The sequence below is a fragment of the Osmerus eperlanus genome, chromosome 16 (genome assembly GCF_963692335.1).
Source record: "Osmerus eperlanus chromosome 16, fOsmEpe2.1, whole genome shotgun sequence".
Classification (NCBI taxonomy): Eukaryota; Metazoa; Chordata; class Actinopteri; order Osmeriformes; family Osmeridae; genus Osmerus; species Osmerus eperlanus.
The window spans coordinates 2,341,694-2,356,704 of NC_085033.1; the positions used below are offsets into that span (position 1 = coordinate 2,341,694).

Genomic DNA, 15,011 nt, shown 5'->3' on the forward strand with positions numbered 1-15,011 from the left:
AAAGAGAGTATTATGGGACTGGTGTGATGTGGGACGGGGTGGAGGGTGGGCTGGATGGAGGGAGCTGGTTTAGGGATGGAGGAGGGGTGTAGCTGCGAGCAAAGGCCTCCAGAAGGCCTCCCTAAGGAGGTGTGGAGGAGCAGAGCCCATCGAGGAGACCCAGGGTTCAGCTGGAGTCCCCTGAGCAACGAGAGACCCTCACCTTACTGCACAAAGGCTGGCCTGGGTTCAAACACACACTCACACAAACACGCACCCACACACGCAGAGACCCAAACACGCACACACACGCGGACAGTCGCACCGTCGATACATTGCGACGACACATCCCAACACACAGCCCCACATCTTTCTTCTGTCACAAGGCACATGTTTCAAGAGCTCCTGGTTACAAAACAGTTTGTTTGCTGACAGGCTGCAGGTTTGCCGAGGCACAGAGTGGCGGAGGGGAGCGGTTTAGCCCACATCCCTTTCCCCCATGCTGATAAAGTGCTCTGATAAGCTGCTAGTGCTGGTGGAAAGTGGCCTGCCCTCAGCCCCCAGGCCCACAATGAAAGACTGGTTTGTGTGGAGAGGAGGGGACACGGAAAAGGAATGAGCAGGCAAGGCAAGGTGGAGAAAGAAGAGTCAAAGAGCAGACCAGGGGCGTTGTAGGACTGATGAAGAGGGTTGGAGGTGTGTGTGTGTGGGGGGGGGGGGGGAGGGGGGCGTGGCTGTGTGTGCATGAGAGTGTACTTTTGTGTGTTTGGCCATTCGTGCTCGTGTTATGAGGAGTATGAGAACCTGAGGTGGTGCTCCAGCAGCTGTGGGCGGAGTGTGTGTGTGTGTGTGTGTGTGTGAGTGCGCGTGTGTGTGTGTGTGTGTGTGTGTGTGTGTGTGTGTGTGTGTGTGTGTGTGTGTGTGTGTGTGTGTGTGTGGGAGTGAGAGAGAAAGAGGGAGGGAGACAGGAGGAGTTGTGCCATGTGTTTATGTTGACTAATGAGCTAATTACCCAGGCCTTAATCTACTCAACTTGTGTCATTTCACAGGAATGCTGAAGCAGTCAAACTCTTTCAGATTACAGGTCATTTCCTGACAGTTAGGAACAGACTACCAGGCCAGTAATTCCTCCACACGCCAGGCGTTAAACCACACATCTGCTCCTGTAGCTTCTCCATTTGTCTCCTACAACACTTCCAATTTGAATTCAGAAATGTAACCGACTAAGTTGTCTTTTTTGTAAGCTCGTTCCAGGCAGAAAAGTCCTGTGCCAACACTAGATTGTGTCAACAAGTCATAACATGTACATCAATTTGCTATCTTTGGACTGAATTGGATAATAAGGCTGTGCAATACAAAACATTATTATCTTGTCCTCAGATTCTTATTCATGTAATTACTGTAATTATGGGAAAATTATTATTCAATTAAAATACATATAATATATACCGCATTCATACTTAACATTATGCGGTCAATAAGCAGGTTGGGTTTTTGTGTCTGCAGAGAAAAGTATATGTATCTATATCTACCTACGTCTAGATAGATTAGATAGAGAGATAGAGAGATAGATACATAGATACATAGATACATAGAATCACATTCAAAATGCACACGTTCTTGGTGAAGCGTCAAGAAACCAAACTTAATGAAAGTTGAAACTTAATGAAAGTTGAAACTTAATGAAAGCAAGTCTTAAAACATGCGGCACCGAAGGTGTTGATCCCCTCACCAGAGCAGGGGCCGCAGGGGGAGGCTATGGGGAGGAGGGAGGTGAAACCGCTCCCAGCACCCCACCACCACCACCTACCCACCCCCGCAGAGTCCACTGCCTGCTGGCCTTCACCCAGCACTCATCCATCACCCCTCAGATCTCAGTCCTCTAGGTGGTCCTTCTCTTCCTCCCCTCCTTCTCCTCTTCCTCCAATCACACCGTCACCGAGTAAAGAAACACCAAAAGAAAGGCCCCTTGTCCACGAGATACGAAACCGACACCATATCTGCTTTAAATCCGCTCTCCAAAAAACACCACAAAATGTTTCTAATTAGTATAAGGAAGTTCTAAATACACTTCACAAAGCCTTAAACGTCCTTTTCTACCATGTCATATCCGGGTCCTGGGAGGACAAGGCCAGACACATAATATGAGTCCACTACAACAGCGCAATGTGGTAGCCGGCCATTCAAACAGAAGGCAGGTTGGTTGATATTTAAATGGCCTCTGTTTGTTTTTCTACTGATCCCGTGTGTTCATGGAAGCTGAGTAGAAAGAACGGGCTCCTTTTGAAGGGGGAATCACACCAGGAAAGCGAGGAGGGGAAGGAAACGGTGCTTTGGTGTTTTATACATCAACGGAATGACTTCCCTCGCATAAAGACGCGTTCCATTTGGCCCCTGTCTGGAACAACCTGCCTGTTTCCTGTCCTGAAAACTCAGGCTCTGAACAATGAGCCTAGGGAGAACAGAGAGACTGTCATGACTCTGGACCCGCTGCTTTGGTCTGACGGTAGGTACAGTACAATGGGATTATTACATGCAGTGTACAGAAGTGGAAAGGTTTTTGACATTTTCAGCGATCAAACACGATTTCATCTTGCCTCATTTCTTCAACACATTTGCCTCACCATTGTCTCCTATAGAGCTGAGACAATGGTTCGGGCCTTTGAAGTATATTTGACAAAAACAGAACAATGCTAAGACACGTCTACGTGCCTGAAATTGTAAACTTTTCCGTACATCACCTCATGTCACAACTGTGAAAGGCTCTGCCTCTGTCGCTCGCTCTGCCTTCCTTTTCTCTCTCTTTCTTTCTCTCTCTCTTTGCCTCTGTGAGGCAGCCATGCACGCACAGCTTCTCCCTCGCACTGCCCCCTCATCAAATTACACCCCTGCTGACTTCTGTCATGTTGGCAAACAAAGGTCTTAAAGCACACTCCCGGTGTAATTGCCTCTAATCTGAGACATAATGTGCCCTTTCAAGTTGACTTTGCGAGGAGAAAAGGAGGTCTGTAGTCTCTGTGTCCTGCCCAGGCACTTTCACTTGGAGAACAGCGTGTTGTCATGATTGTGTTATTATTGTATGTAGGCTTTGCGGTGAGCAGAAACCAGTCTGTCTGTGCAGACGAACGTACGGTAAACCTGTGGAGTCAATCTTTTAGTATTTTTGTATTTTTTGTATTTTTTGTATTTTTTGTATTTTTTGTATTTTTTGTATTTTTTGTATTTTTTGTATTTTTTGTATTTTTTTGTATTTTTTGTATTTTTTGTATTTTTTGTATTTTTTGTATTTTTTGTATTTTTTGTTAAAAACAAATGTACACTGTACTGTACCACCTTTGGCCTGGATTCTCTCCATGGTGAACATCAGGCTGGCCTGTCTGTCTGCCTGCATGCAGCTGGAAGTGTTTCTGTGGTTTGGCCAGGTGTCTCCCTGCCCTGCTCTGCCCCGTACTAGGCCTCAGCGGGGCCTGGGACTGGATTGTGAGAGAGAGCTGGAGGGCTGAATATGCTGGCTTGCCTCTCACTGCTCTAAAATGTCCTGCAGAACCACCTGACGGGCGCTCGCATGTAACTGATCCAGCACACCAGGACCGCTGCAGGGTCAAATAAGAAGTGTGCGCATGTGTGTGTGTGTGTGTGTGTGCATGTGAGGGTGTGTGCGTGTGGACATACATGTGTGTCTTGGAAATATAGGACCAATTCAAGCAGCCCTTTGGTTAAGAACGGGCACGCTGAGTTGTATACAGTTTCGAGGGTTTTTTGGCAAGCACAGATCTTCGCATCAAGTAAAAAGCACAATATCTTCTATCTCGATTCCGAGGAATGGGTAAGGAGAGACGCAGGCAGCAAAGTAAGAAGAGCTGCAGTGTTTCTGTGATCGTTCAGCTGGAGATCTGTGTGGGCTTTTTAAGGGACCCAGCTGTGCGCCCTGGAGGTCCTGAGCGGTAACTGGGACAAGGTCAGAGCAGTGAGGCAAGCCTTACCCCCGGTCCTGGGCTAGCCCGGCCAGGCTGATGTTCCAGGAGCCACGGAGAATTGATGAGCCCCCTGAGAGCCCTCCTCTCAGACCCTCTAACAATCCCCCCATTCATCCATCCAGCAAGCTGGGCTAACACTCTCCGGTCAGGACAAACCTCCACAATGATAAATCAAATGTTATTGTGACTTGACAAAATTGCGTTTTGTTTTCACAAAGCACCTTCGTTCTTAGGAATCAAATTCAATAAATCCCCAAATCCAGATTGGAGAATAACACCGAGGTACACGGAGGGCCTCCAAGAACATGAAATGAGTGTCTCCTAAATATGGCCGGGGTATTTTTGGTAAGTGTGGCCGGACTGTTGGCTCGGGCGCATCGTTCCTCGTCTGCCAGTCATGCACTGCGCTCTGCTGTTACATAAGATGGAGAAGCGAGCCAGTCGAGCCAGGTCCATATGTGGACACAATGGGTGTGTACACCATTTCCCCCTTGCCCCTAAAGCCATTTACCATGACCGTATCAACTCCAGTTTACATCTGTTCTCTGGGCCAGTTTGGAGTCTCTCTCATAACATCTCGGAGAAGGCGAAAGGTCTGCTCTTCTTCAGCTATACATTTCTCTCCAAGTTCCTCGTCAGTTATTTATAGAGCCAGAACAAATATACGACAGGAAGACGGGTAGTGGTTTGGGTTGGTGGTTGGAGGTGAAGGTGGAGTCTACGCCTGAAACATCTGTCCTTGCTTTGACAGCCTTCTCCTCCTTGGTATGTTCCCCATCCACTCCAGTGGGGTACGCGCTCCACTGGCAGTCAGAGGGCTGCCAGGACCGTCAAAATAGAGCAGGGGAGGTGAGGGGGAAAGTACCCATAAACATGACCCCCCCCCCCCCAAACCCCTCACCAACGGCCTCCGCCATCCCACTGGAGCAGGCGTGCTCCTAGCCGGTCAAGCCCTCTGGCCACTCTCCACGAAAGGGACAACTGTGGCCCTTTGTCTGCAATACAGCGGAGCCTGCTTTGAGCAGGAAGAGAGGTATTTTCGGAGGTGTGAGAAGAGAAATGATACTTGAGGCAGACATGGAAGCCTGAACCACTGATGAAGGAGATCCTCAAATAACCTGAGGAGGAAATGAGGAGTCTAGGAGTTCTACACAATGGCTGGGAATACTGGGAATATTCTGTGTTAATGAAACAAAGTTCCCAGCCTCGGTAACAGAACAGAAACACATATGATTGTTGCGAAATGCAAACACATTGTTTCTGTTGTTGTATTTGCAATTTGCTCTCTGTTGCTTTGTGAAGACTCTTGCCAAATAAAGAAGACATTTTATTTGTAATTGCTGTAATTAAGTAAAGCATATTTGACTTTAATCCTGATTCAAACTAAGCAGTTCGACAGAAAGTATTTACTTAGCTGTTCTGGGCTTTCAAAGAATTTACTAATGGCTCCATTATGCATCTGTACCTGATACTGCACAACAATATCACATCACCATGTGCTGTTCTACAGACACTTCCACGGAGTATTTTATGTAATCTCAGTTTCCATAGACGTTCTTTCTCATCTGACCTGAATATCAAAAAGTGGATGAACTACAGTACAGTAAAATACAGTGAGCTATTCTGGGAAGTTGAGTTACAGCATGTCCAGCATGGTGACTGAGCAGCCCAGATCCAGGAGGGATGCAGGCTGTGGGACAGGCCCCTGACTATGGCGTCTCGTCCAGGGGGACAGGCTGTGGGACAGGCCCCTGACTATGGCGTCTCGTCCAGGGGGACAGGGTTATGGCTTGGCCCCTGGGGTGGGGCGAGGTTGGGGAGGTGGGGGAAGCTGACACAGGCTCTGTTTAGTCTGCCTGCGTCAGAGACGCTTCGTTACACACTCATAAATCCAGGCCGGCACTGACACCCCCGAACCGATGTTCCCAGACACACACACACCCTCCTAGAACACACACACACACACCCTCCTAGAACACACACACACACACACCCTCCTAGAACACACACACACCCTCCTAGAACACACACACACACACACCCTCCTAGAACACACACACACACCCTCCTAGAACACACACACACACAGCCTCCTACAAAATACACACTGATACACATGCAAATACACACTGAGGTGTTTATCAACACAAGCTATTGTGGATTTACAAATGTGGAATATTACGTAAAAGTATAATTTTACATTCTTCGTTTTCTCCTTAAACAGTGTGCACATAAGAGGATTGTCAACCTTGTTTCAAGCTCTCAAAGATGAGTCTTGGTTGGCTACTTACGAGCACATTTGTCCTCATGCCTGTCACAATTCCCTCCCCACCAACAGATAGCTGGAAAGGTTTCTGGAATTAAAAACCAGCAAAAAGCTAATCCTTCAAATCATTTCTATAGTTGTTTATGCAGTAGATGAGTTCATCTACAACAAATTCACCAAAGAAAGAAAAAGATAAAACACAAAAACATAACTCAACAATAGAAATAGCAATTGTAGGATGTTTATTTTTTTTAAGCCATGCAAAAATAATTATTAGACCAATCGCTATAATAACTACTTCTACAAAATATTTATTTGATTTAAATACAAATTGATTAAACTGTTTTTATGTTAATTATATTATTCCGTTTATATAGATTTTTGTTATTGCAATTAACATTTCTCCGCATTTTCATAAAGACTCTCATTGAATTTTGTTTCACACTATTACCATAGATAAAACTGTTAATTTAAAATACATTATGAGAATACAATATTTGATAAATTTCTACAGAATTTTTTTTTCTCAAACTCTACATGTATTTTAACATCAAGAACAACTTGGTTTCTTATTAGTGTGTGTGTCTTTTCAAAGTTTTAACATATTCAAATAGATAATTTCGACCATTCACTTTTCTTTCATCTTTTTGCTTGTCGTCCTCCATGGAGCTCTGAGGAGAAGAAGGTGGGCTCCAGCGACAAACTAAACAAACAGAAGGAAAGCAGGAGTATCACACAGGATTCCATCGGCTGAGAAATGATAACAAAGACAGTCTGAATGTCATACAGTCCCAACATATTGAGTCTTCTGCGAAGAAATAAAGCTGCTTTCTCTCATAGTGTGAGAAGTTGAAAACCCTTTTTTGTAAAATACAAATAATGGATACTCTAAGAAGGATGAATAAATTCTTATACTTTTAAACCTTACATAAATTATAACTAATATTTTTGTTACACAAACATAATACACAATATTTAAAACTAAATTAAATGGACTGTTTGAAATTATCAAGTCTTTTAAAGTGTATTTACTTCTGTTGTGTTCATTGATTGATCAGAAATTATTTGTCATTGCCTTTAACGTTAAATATTGTCGTATGCATATGTACTCCCTATATATGTGTTCCCTAATATTGCTGAAAGATTAAATGTTTTATAAACATCATGCAATAAACGTTGTTATTTGTTAAATAACTGGCATACCGGAACAATTATGTTGCAGTTTTAATCTTGTAACTATTTTAGTTGTAGTGTTTCATTAAAATGTAATTTCAGTTCAAACTAATTGTTAATATTTTTTTATTTTTACACAATTTAAGACTAAGTCAAAATAAACCCTTTTTTGGTTGCCTGGGATGCATACCTTGGCCCTTGGCTCTGGACGGACCTGGTTCTGAACGAGCCTGGTTCTGAACGAGCCTGGTTCTGCACGGGCCTGGTTCTGAACAGGCCTGGTTCTGAATGAGCCTGGTTCTGAACGGGCCTGGTTCTGAGATTGACAGCAGTGGGGTAAACAGGATATGGTAGAGAGTGAGAGAATTCCCAAGGCTTGGGCCCAGAGGTCTCTCCTAGATGCCCCAGACCCAGAGGTCTCTCCTAGCTGCCCCAGACCCAGAACCCAGCAAGGGTCTCCATCTTCAACCCAGCTGCAACTCTGGAGGTCCAAACCACCAACACACTTTTTCTGGACCGCTTTAAGTATGGCTCGTTATGAGGAGTCTACTAGAGTTATTCCAGAGTACTATAACCATTCTTAATCTAAATATTTTCGATGCACATGTTTGTTGTGTTATTATATTCCTATAAAAAACACCTTTTGGGTATTTGAAGACTGACAAATCAGTCACAAACAAGTAACTTCAACTTTTCAACTAACTGAAAAAAACAAACACTATTTTTTACTGCACCATTAAAGCAACGTCTCCTGAACTTGTGAACGTTCGACAGACCTGTCAAATGTAGTTTCAGAGAGGAATCCCCCTGTAATTATCTTTTAACAGCAGAGGAAGCTGCAGACCCGAACCCCGTCATTTAGTCGCAATAGAGACAACTAAGGCCCCTTCGATGCTAGTGTCTGATATGGCACCCACACAGTCACACTATAAATAATAACTTCTATACCCGTAAGCCACAATCTAAGGTCAGGATCAGGCTACAAGAAGAATAGTCACATTATCACACTCTGGATGAATCAGGTGTTCCTGACAAGGTTTGGGCATCGTAAAAGCCTATAAAAACATATGTCAACTTGATATCATTTTGTTTCTGTCGTGCAACAAAGTCCATTATTTAGTCTTGCTCAACAAAATAGGAAAATAGCATGAGGTTTTCAGTGAGAGGAGCTGATTATTCAGGGAAACTGTGAGGCATGTTGTGACGTGTTTTCCCCAAATCAAAATGTCACCGCGTTCTCTGGTGCACATTCACAAACAGCATGCCTAATTTTGTATTTACTGTCACTCAATTTAAGATTTAGATCACAAACTGTTATTGTTGCATTATTTTTAGTAGGAATTGAACATAAAAGATAACCAAACCAAAAGAATGCTACAGTTATATTTCTAAACTCTGAGTCATGGAATTTTCATCTCTAATGCAAGCACCATCTTTGATGTCCTGCCAAAACTGTCAGAGGAACTCACCTCGCAGCAACACAGAAGATGTGCATGTAATACCCTGGGATTACATAGGTTTGATGACAAACAATTAGAGAGAATTTTATATCAGAGGTAAACCATTGTTGTAGGGTTTTAGGGAATAAGCAGAAAGGATTGAGAAGGATCATGAAGAACATTTTTCAACAAATTCTTTGTGCACGTACTCCCACAAGTTTTAACAGACGCACTGAAGATATAATGAGTTGATGAGTGATAAGAACAAAAAAAACGATTCAATATTTAAGGCAGAAAACACAAATTTGACAACATATTTGTATAAATACAGATTCTAGATTAATTGGTCATGTTCCTAGAAATTCCATCTTCAAACGTTGTTAAATCTTCAATCCCACAGACAAGAAATGTCCCTGATGACCAGTGTCAAGTGTCGCCTCAGCTCTTCCTCACTGTTTCAGGAGATCCCGTGACCTGAGGTCAACATCAATATGGTTTCAGAGGCGCCTTGTGTGGGTGAGCAATGCCCATGGTCTATGGCACAATAAGGCAATTTACAACACCGGGCTGCTCTGTAAATTGGTTATAAGTAAGGTCATCACCTTCCAAATAACACCCCTCACCAAACTAACCTGCCCCCTGCCATAAATAACACAATGGCGCCAGCCGACCAACCTCCTACACACAGTTGAGGAAAAAAGAAGGAATAAAAAGAATTCCCACTTGACAAACTATTAACGGAGACAAATTAGGAAGCCTGAGTTCATACAGGATATTCTGTTCAAATCTGAACTTAATTTTGAAGCGTTAATAAGGAGTGGTTAATCACGATCATGTCTGAGTGTCTGAATTGTTTTCAGTGTTCCTACGCCGATACGCCCTCTGGGATCCCACAGTCAGGGCCTGAGCTGTGCAACGTACCAAATATTTAGTGTAATAGCTGGTTACTGTGCTATCTCCTCCGCCCCAAGCTGTCAATCTCTGCCCCGGAGCTAATTAAAAAAGGGCCAGTCTGTTGTATTTGTTTGCACACACTGTGGGCATAGTGGAACAGTCAGGGGTGGGGGCACGGCAAACACGCCATGCCCCCTTAAATCACTCCCCTGTGCCAAAACGCTGACACCACAGAGGAATCCTGACAAAACATTCCCAGACAGCGCGAGAGAGGAAGAGAACGAGGGAGAGAGAGGTCTTAATTAGGCACTAATATAGCCTGCAATAAGCATTGAACAATTGCCTACTGCAACTGCTGCCGTGCCCTCCCTCTCTCTCTCTCTCTCTCTCTCTCTCTCTCTCTCTCTCTCTCTCTCTCTCTCTCTCTCTCTCTCTTCTCTCACTCACTGTTCTTCTTGTCGTCACTTCCTCATTTACTCAATCGTCCACCTCGTTCATCCTCCTTTCATGAGATTATTATTAGAAATGAGAACACAGAAAGAAATACAAAAGCAGACAATCTACTTCTAAGGCATTCTGAATGCTCACAATTCTTCCTCCTTGGGCAAATGAACAGACACTCAGGTGACCTTACCTGTGCGGAGCAGGCCATATCCTCCCCTGTGTCTGATGCAACACATCAAACCCCTCCCGGAGCAGCCCCACACCTCATAGCTCCAGTGCCTCTAGTATCTCACTGTGGTATGATGCTCTGGGAAGTCTGAAATATCTGAGAAGCGACAGTCAGACAGAACTGGCATGGAATAAAAGAGCCACTAAGACAGACATGAACCCTGTTACTGTGGCCTCTGAGACGACTTCGGCATGTGCTATGGCTCTCTGCTGCCACCTGTCTGTGGCTGCGAGCGGGAGGGTTTGTCAGAGACGCCTCACGCAGACATGCTATCAGAATGTTTGAAAAGAACCGCTTACCCCATCACAGGTCTCTGTCTATGTTACCTAGCATAAACGTATTCTTGCATGGAATTTTGCTGGCGAGGCAAACGCAAATATAAACAGTGTTGTGTAGCCATGTGTGCACTGCTTGAGGGTTAAGCTTGCCAGTTGCCTGACATGCAGAACCAACTTGCTGACGCTGTCCAATCGTTTCCTCTGGGGTGTGAGTCAGTTTCCCATAAGGAGGGTTGTATGGAAAAAGAGCAATTGCCCCTGGGTAGAGTAGATCAGCTTTGGGAGAGTTACAAACTCACAGCCTCTTGATGCTGTAGTGAGACAGGAAGACACATACAAAGCTCTGACCACACATGTGGAGGGAGAAAAAAAAACACTGGTAGCTCAAACCTAACCACTAACTTATTCACTGAAGAGAGAGAGTTGGTGAGAGAGAGAGAGAGAGAGAGAGAGAGAGAGAGAGAGAGAGGGAGGGAGAGAGAGAGAGAGAGAGGGAGGGAGAGAGAGAGAGAGAGAGAGAGAGAGAGAGAGAGAGAGAGAGAGAGAGAGAGGAGAGAGAGAGAGAGGAGGGAGAGAGAGAGAGAGGGAGGGAGAGAGAGAGAGAGAGAGAGAGAGAGAGAGAGAGAGAGAGAGAGAGAGAGAGAGAGAGAGAGAGAGAGAGAGAGAGAGGGGAAGAGAAAGATTAAAAAAGAGGGGTCCTTGTACTCAAGGTTGTTTACCCCAAAATTTCATCAGGGTTAAAAATAGCAGCGAGCCTTTCCACATTAAAGGCATCTCTCTCCTCATGAGCCTTCATGAGAGAAAGAGAGAGAGACAGATCAGTGAAATGTTGCTGAATAATCACACAAACTGAGGTGGAGAAGCGCCAGGCTTAACCTCTTAATGACTGACTCGAACATGCCATGGTACTGTAGGCTGGTCCAAAAAACATAGACTAGGAGAGATTGGAGTTGAATGATAGGTTCTGACATCAGATGACCGCCAACAGAAATTGGGACTCAATAAAAAGTTGATTCTTTGTAAACGATTGTTGAAGCTCTACTGTTGGAGCCGCTGAGAGAGTTCGGTCTTTGAGACGTCTGATACCCTGACTGGAACACCTCAGCCGGGAAGCTCTCAAGGCTGTAACATAAATAGCAATCAGGCAACGAGTAAACCAATCAGCGGCTTTGTTACTAAATATGCACCAATCAATTAGCGAATGGATTTCCTTCCATATTAACGAAGCGAATCAAAGCATCCCCAGCAGTCGGTTACGGACAATTTACAGGTTTTTTTTCTTAAATGAATTCCACACGCTTTTTTAAGGGATTTGCAGTTTACAGCATGCCGCAATACTCTGTCCATTGCAGGTGGTTGTTTGAGTGGGCTTCGGGAAAAAAAGACGAAAAAAAGAAACGTTTGGAAATCTTGATACCATATCCCCCTAACTTTACAGTGTGTTTACTAATATGAATTTGATTAATGTGTGCCATAAACACTGGTGCAATTTATACTGAAGCTTATCATCAGTGTGTGCTGACATTCAGTGTGCCGTCATGTTTACCGTGTAGGAGGTTCGGAATGTTTGATGATTATCAGAATGTGGAAAGCCCAAGGGTCTCCAAAGCTCCTCCTTGCTGCTAGCCCACCACAGTGCTCAGGTCCCTCTCACACACACACACACACACACACACGCACAGATGTTTGACAGACTGTAGGCAGGGCTCGAGCCCCAGCATCCAGCTGCAGATGAGAAGCGAGGGAGAGACCTGAGACAGAAGAACCAGGGAGGGAGAGACCTGAGACAGAGACCCAGGGAGGGAGAGAGAAGACCCAGGGAGGGAGAGACCTGAGACAGAAGACCCAGGGAGGGAGAGACCTGAGACAGAAGACCCAGGGAGGGAGAGACCTGAGACAGAGACCCAGGGAGGGAGAGACCTGAGACAGAGACCCAGGGAGGGAGAGACCTGAGACAGAAGACCCAGGGAGGGAGAGACCTGAGACAGAAGAACCAGGGAGGGAGAGACCTGAGACAGAGACCCAGGGAGGGAGAGACCTGAGACAGAGACCCAGGGAGGGAGAGACCTGAGACAGAGACCCAGGGAGGGAGAGACCTGAGACAGAAGACCCAGGGAGGGAGAGACCTGAGACAGAAGAACCAGGGAGGGAGAGACCTGAGACAGAGACCCAGGGAGGGAGAGAGAAGACCCAGGGAGGGAGAGACCTGAGACAGAAGACCCAGGGAGGGAGAGACCTGAGACAGAAGACCCAGGGAGGGAGAGACCTGAGACAGAAGAACCAGGGAGGGAGAGACCTGAGACAGAGACCCAGGGAGGGAGAGAGAAGACCCAGGGAGGGAGAGACCTGAGACAGAAGACCCAGGGAGGGAGAGACCTGAGACAGAAGACCCAGGGAGGGAGAGACCTGAGACAGAGACCCAGGGAGGGAGAGACCTGAGACAGAAGACCCAGGGAGGGAGAGACCTGAGACAGAAGACCCAGGGAGGGAGAGACCTGAGACAGAGACCCAGGGAGGGAGAGACCTGAGACAGAGACCCAGGGAGGGAGAGACCTGAGACAGAAGAACCAGGGAGGGAGAGACCTGAGACAGAGACCCAGGGAGGGAGAGACCTGAGACAGAGACCCAGGGAGGGAGAGACCTGAGACAGAAGACCCAGGGAGGGAGAGACCTGAGACAGAAGACCCAGGGAGGGAGAGACCTGAGACAGAGACCCAGGGAGGGAGAGACCTGAGACAGAGTCCAGGGAGGGAGAGAGAAGACCCAGGGAGGGAGAGACCTGAGACAGAAGACCCAGGGAGGGAGAGACCTGAGACAGAGACCCAGGGAGGGAGAGACCTGAGACAGAGTCCAGGGAGGGAGAGACCTGAGACAGAGACCCAGATGAGGAATGCTGCCAACAGATGAGGAAGTGGCCCAGTCAGATCCTGTTTGTTGGCCAACGAGGCCTGGTTCAATTACAGTTGGTTGTATTGCATGCACTGAATGTAGTATACATACTACATGTGTCTGGCCATTGAATCGGTCTGTTGAAACATGTTGCATTGATTTACAGTTTTTGGACAGCATTGCCTTGGAGCGTGCATGTCCAGCTGTTTGCATGGGATTTTTCAATGGGTTTATTGAGTAAAGTTTATTGAGTAAGTTCCAAACAGCAGGAAATGATAAGTTTCAATGACAGGACACAAACTGGTCACAGATTGTACTTAACAGTGTCAACCTTATCATTATGTGGTGGGAAATAGCATTTGGGTTGTGTGTTTACTGTCCTGTTCTATTGTGGTCTAATGTTTAGCCATTGAACTGTCCTGTATGAGGAGCCCACTGTAGATACTTTGTACTGAACTAAGACATTGATATTGACTATGACATGGCAGCACAGTCAATTAAGGGCACAGTTCTCTCTATGACAAGAGCAGTTCTACTCAATTATAAATTGGGACATCACAGCCACTCAATTTTGTGATAATGACCCGACAACACTGAACGCTGAACACTTTCTGACGTCACAGTTTGTCGTGAGCCCTGAGATACAACTGGAGCGTACTGTGACATCACAGCCATTGTTCTGCATGCTGATAGGACCAGGTCGGGATTTCTCTTTTTAAGCACAATCTGTCCAATCGGTGTTGAGTAATGCTCGCAGTACAACGAGACGTCAGTCTACGCTAAGACACCCCCATCGTCCCCCCCCCCCTTCCACTGTAAACCCCGGCCCACCACCCTGAACACTATCCTGTCTTAGAACGGTGCTCTTTGCACGCTAAGGTATGCACACAGATCACCCATTCCCCCTCTCCCCCACCCCACCCCTCTACCCTCTCCCCCCACCCCTCACCCCCCACCCCAACACTCTCACACACCTCAGCGCTTCCCGCTACGACTTGAGAGCAGCTCTCATACAAACAGCGACAGGGCAATCAGCGCCAAAAGACCATCACGGCTCTCCAGAGTTCAGCTTGTCAAAACAGTCTGATTGCCTTTCATTTGATTTTCCTAAAGCCCGCAAAACTCCACGGTGAACTTCTGTCAGCACGAGCAGCACAGTTGAGAAAACAGGATTACTTGCTATGGCAACACCTGGAAGCAGCACGTGTGAGTAGGAGGGAATGATCCCGGTTAGCTGCCGCGGCTAATGACGCTGCTATATTTACATTTGTCTTTGGCAAGGACCAATGCAGCCATTTCAGCCCTCTCATAGCCGGGAGTTTCTGTTTCTAACAATCCCTCAGCGACATTTAATCAACTCAAGCTCATCGTGAAATTATAGTACCTCTGACATTTTTGAAATAGTTGGGTCGGGTAAATATTTACAATAGTTCAAAACAAAGT

General features: G+C 45.9%; 1 long non-coding RNA gene across 1 annotated transcript; it reads right to left on the bottom strand.

Moving 5' to 3' along the window:
- Positions 1-6,513: 6,513 nt before the first annotated feature.
- LOC134037059 (uncharacterized) lies at positions 6,514-10,467 on the bottom strand. The gene is made up of 3 exons (XR_009932483.1): positions 10,363-10,467; positions 7,586-7,711; positions 6,514-6,925 (listed from the first exon to the last, which is right to left on the bottom strand). It is a non-coding gene; the product is annotated as an uncharacterized LOC134037059 (long non-coding RNA).
- Between the last annotated feature and the right edge of the window lie 4,544 nt (positions 10,468-15,011).